We start from the raw sequence: 5157 nt of genomic DNA, 5'->3' as shown, positions 1-5157 counted from the left end.
GCTCCAAAACATTGACTTTGTTGTCTTGAAGCCACTTTGTAACTAATCTGGCACTGTGTTTATAGTCATTGTCCATTTGGAAGACCTATTAGTGCCCAAGCTTTAACTTCCTGGCTGATGTCTTGATATGTTGCTTCAATATTTCCACATCATGTTCTTTCCTCATGATGCCATCTATTTTGTGACGTGCATCCTGCATCCTCCTGCAGCAAAACACCCCCACAACATGATGCTGCCACCCCCGTGCTTCATAGTTGGGATGGTGTTGTCAAGCTTGCAAGCTCCTCCCTTTCTCCTGCAAATGTAACAATCAAATCAAATCAAATCAAATTTTATTTATTTAGCACTTTTCATATGCAACGACAACACAAAGTGCTTTAAAACATTTAAAAACAACAAAGCATTTCAAAACATGACATCATTTAAAAACATTACAGCATTTAAAAAAATAAGTTAAACCCGTCCCGCCGACCCTCCATGCATACACATACAGCAAATGCAGTCACGCACACACACACACACACACACACACACACACATTCACCACTCGACTAAAAGAGGCGTGGCATGGCACTGAGGGATTGGGGCCGTCCACACCGGGAGGAGTTGCAGACCATGACCACTGGTCCGATGACCGATGGTCATTATGGCCAAACAGTTTTAGTTCCATCAGCCCACAGGACATGTCTTCACAAATGAAGAAGCTTTGTCCCTGTGTGCATTTACAAGCTGTAATCTGGCTTTATTTATGCTGTTTTTGGAGTAATGTCTTCTTCCTCTCTGAGTAGCCTTTCAGCCCATGTCAGAATAGGACTGGTGTCACTGTGGATAATGACTCTCTCTGACCAGCATCTTCACAAGGTCTTTAGCTTTTGTTCTGGGGTTGATACACACATTTCACACCAAAACACTTCATCCCTGGGACACAGAACCCGTCTCCTTCCTGAGCACTATGATGACTGGACATTCCCACGGTGTTCATACTTGAGTATAATTGTTTGAACAGATAAACTTGGAACCTTCAGGCATTTGGAAATTGTACCCAAGGATGAACCAGACTTGTGGAGGTCCACAATTCTCCTCCTGATATCTTGGCTGATTTCTTTAGATTTTTCATGTCGTCACAAAAGGAAGCAGCGTGTTTGAGGTGTTCCTTAAAATACATCCACAGGTGTGCCTCCAATTAACTCAAATGTCAATTAACCTATCAAAAGCTTCCAAAGCCATGACATCATCATCTGGGCTTTCCCAAATAGTTTGAAGGCATCTTAGTGTATGTAAACTTCTGACTTTAAATGAAAGTATTAAACAAGAAAATTCTCTCTCATTATTATCAAATAGAAACAGTTTTGGGAATCCTAACTGACCTAAAACAGTCATAGTTTAGTCTGATTTAATGTCAGACAGTGAGAAAAAAAGGTTACATATCTTTTCATACAGTGAATGTAAACGTCTGGTTTCAACTCTCCATATACTGATATTGATATGATATAAACTAATCTAAACTGTCATCTTCCGTTCCCTTCTTGTTGTGCGGCTATATTCAATGATGGAGATAGATTGGCTTTTTCTTTAGTACACTGCAGCACAGACACACAACAAACAGTGCTCTGCCTGGTTCTGACACGACAACAAAGCACTAGATTACACGGTATAATTACGATTTATCTCAAGTTTAAATTAAGTTCAATCAAATGTATTAACATCTTCTGTATTCTTCTGTTCTTCAGTTTTCTGTGCTTGTAAGAGTCATTTGTTTTTCTTTTTGGTTTTATGTTTCCATGGCTGTGCTTTGCTTTTGTAAACAAAACATATTCATGCAAAGTCATATCCTTTAGTGATTTAAATGACATTTGAAGAAGCAGCCACGGAAAACATTCTCAGCTTGAGCTACAGAGCAGAGACCATGGAAAGAACCATCTTCTTCATTGTTCTTTGTATCGCTGTTGAGGNAGTTTCCATGACTGTGCTTTGCTTGTGTAAACAAAACATATTCATGCAAAGTCATATCCTTTAGTGATTTAAATGACATTTGGAGAAGCAGCCACAGAAAACACTCTCAGCTTGAGCTACAGAGCAGAGACCATGGAAAGAACCATCTTCTTCATGTTTCTTTGTATCGCTGTTGAGGGAGACATAGGAAAGCACATTTTCGTCGAGAAGCAAGCAAAATGGACTGAAGCTCAGGCTTACTGTCGACAACATCACACTGATCTTTCCTTTTTTAACAGTCAGAGTGATATAGACAAGCTACAAAACGATGTAGGTGGAACGATTCATAATGGATGGATCGGACTTCAGCGAGACCCCAACAACTACACTGCTTGGATGTGGTCAGGAGGTGGACACGTTACATACGAGAACTGGGGGAATGGACAACCAAATAATCGTAATGGCAACCAGGACCGAGCAAGCATTAAATCTAATAGAAAATGGAATGATCACAAAAGCGACAGGCTGAAAAATTTTTACTGCATCGATGTGACTGTGGTGGAGGAGAGGATGTCCTGGGAGGACGCTCTGAGTCACTGCAGGGAGAACCAAACTGATCTCGCCAGTGTGATCTCTGTGACCGACCTCCTTCTGGCCCAGACTGAGATCAAGCACAACCACACTGAGCGGGTGTGGATCGGCCTGCGTTTCCTGGGTGACCGCTGGATGTGGATGAACGGTGACCCTCTGGAATATGAGGTCTGGTCCCAAGCAGGAGATCAGGACCACCAGTGTCCAATCAGGAAACGCTGTGGAGCTTTGCCCAAAGAGGGACTGTGGGAGAACTGGGACTGTGAAGATGAACTCAACTTCATCTGCATGTGAAGAGATAACATCCTAACATATACATATGCCGATATCTATCCTATATAAATTAAGCTAAACTGTCATTTGCATTTCCTGTTTTATTGTGCTGTTATATTCATTTCTTTAAGCATTTGGGATGTGTTCTTTTCAGGTGAAGTGCTTCGTGATCTTATATTATGGTTTAAATGAGAATACATTGTCATGCTTTTTAATAGATCAGTGATTTTCAGAATATCCTCTGGTTACATTAGTGTGGACTAAGTTTGTTGGTTTTTTTGTTGTTGTTTTTTTAAATTGCAAGTGAAATTAGAAGAGATAACATATTAACATACACATATACTGTTTTAATACTATATTGCCAAAAGTATTCGCTCACCTGCCTTGACTCACATATGAACTTAAGTGACATCCCATTCCTAATCCATAGGGTTTAATATGACGTCGGTCCACCCTTTGCAGCTATACCAACTTCAACTCTTCTGGGAAGGCTGTCCACAAGGTTGAGGAGTGTGTTTATGGGAGTTTTGACCATTCTTCCAGAAACGCATTTCTGAGGTCACACATTGATGTTAGATGATGAGGCCTGGCTCTCAGTCTCTGCTCTAATTCATTTCAAAGGTGTTCTATCAGGTTGAGGTCAGGACTCTGTGCAGGCCAGTCAAGTTCTTCCATACCAAACCCTCTCATCCATGTCTTTATGGACCTTGCTTTGTGCACAGTCATCCTGGAAGAGGACGAGGCCATCTCCAAACTGTTCCAACAAAGTTGGGAGCATGGAATTATCCAAAATCTCTTGGTATGCTGAAACATTCAGAGTTCCTTTCACTGGAACTAAGGGGCCAAGCCCAGCTCCTGATAAACAACCCCACACCATAATCCCCCCTCCACCAAACTTTACACTTTGCACAATGCAGTCAGAAAAGTACCGTTCTCCTGGCAAACCCAGACTCGTCTATCAGATTTCCAGATGGAGAAGCGTGACTTGTCACTCCAGAGAACGTGTCTCCACCGCTCTAGAGTCCAGTGGCGGCGTGCTTTCCACCACTGCATCCAACGCTTTGATTTGCACTTGGTGATGTATGGCTTGGTTGCAGCTGCTCTAGCATGGAAACCCATTCCATTAAGCTCTCTACGCACTGTTCTTGAGCTAATCTGAAGGCCACATGAAGTTTGGAGGTCTGTAGCGACTGACTCTGCAGAAAGTTGGCGACCTCTACTCCCTATGTGCCTCAGCATCCGCTGACCCCGCTCTGTCAGTTTACATGACCTACCATTTGTGGGTGAGTTGCTGTCGTTCCCAATCGCCTCCACTTTGTTAAAATACCACTGACAGATGACTGTGGAATATGTAGGAGCGAGGAAATTTCATGACTGGATTTGTTGCATAGATGGCATCCTATCACAGGACCACGCTGGAATTCACTGAGCTCCTGAGAGCGACCCATTCTTTCACAAATATGTGTAGAAACAGTCTGCATGCCTTGGTGCTTGATTTTATCCACCTGTGGCCATGGAAGTGATAGGAACACATGATCTCGATTATTTGGGTGGGTGAGTGAATACTTTTGGCAATACTTTTGTTTCTTATTTGGGGGTTTGTACTTGTCAGGTGAAGTGTTTCTTGGGTTTCAGGACCTTGTTTTGTGATTGAAATTAGAATATGTTGTCAGCATTCTGAAATCAGATCATTAATTAAAACAATATATCCTCCATTGTAGAAAAAAAGTTAGTGACAGTTAAAATGGTAACTTGATGAACTTTTTGACCTTCTTAGAATGTTTTGATCAATGAATAAACGGGGAAAAAAGCATTTTTTATAGGTGTCATTTGTATCTCTAACCTCTGTCCCTTTGCGTGAATGGTTCCTGGTGTGTGCAGCGTCATTACACAAGCAAGCATGTGAAAGTTGCCATTTTTATTTTTGTGACATGTAACAAAACCTAATTTGTGTAAGTTGAGCATCCCCTTAAGCCTGAAAGTTTGACAATTTAATTTAAATACTTGGGATTGAGCTGATTTTACATCAAGTCTGTTTTCACGCTCATCTCTGAAAAATGTCAAAACTCTGAAAATAAGCTTAAAATGCTGTGTTTGTGCATATTACAGTGAAATAATGTTGAATACACTTAATGTAACCCTCAGGTAACATCATGAAACGGAAGGAAGAAATCAAGTTACAAAGAGAGCACTGCCACAAAAAAAGGAGAAAAAAAAAACATTCCTGCAAATTAAATGAAGGAATTATTTAAAACTGCTACCCATTAACTGGTCTGTATATGCTTGCTATAGTGAGTGACCTGAACATTTTTTCAAAATGATTTCCTTTTGGACATGTGTTAATAACATCCATCCATCCAT

The sequence above is a fragment of the Stegastes partitus genome, unplaced genomic scaffold (genome assembly GCF_000690725.1).
Source record: "Stegastes partitus isolate 25-593 unplaced genomic scaffold, Stegastes_partitus-1.0.2 Scaffold750, whole genome shotgun sequence".
NCBI classification, from domain to species: domain Eukaryota; kingdom Metazoa; phylum Chordata; class Actinopteri; family Pomacentridae; genus Stegastes; species Stegastes partitus.
This window is presented reverse-complemented; position numbering follows the sequence as displayed.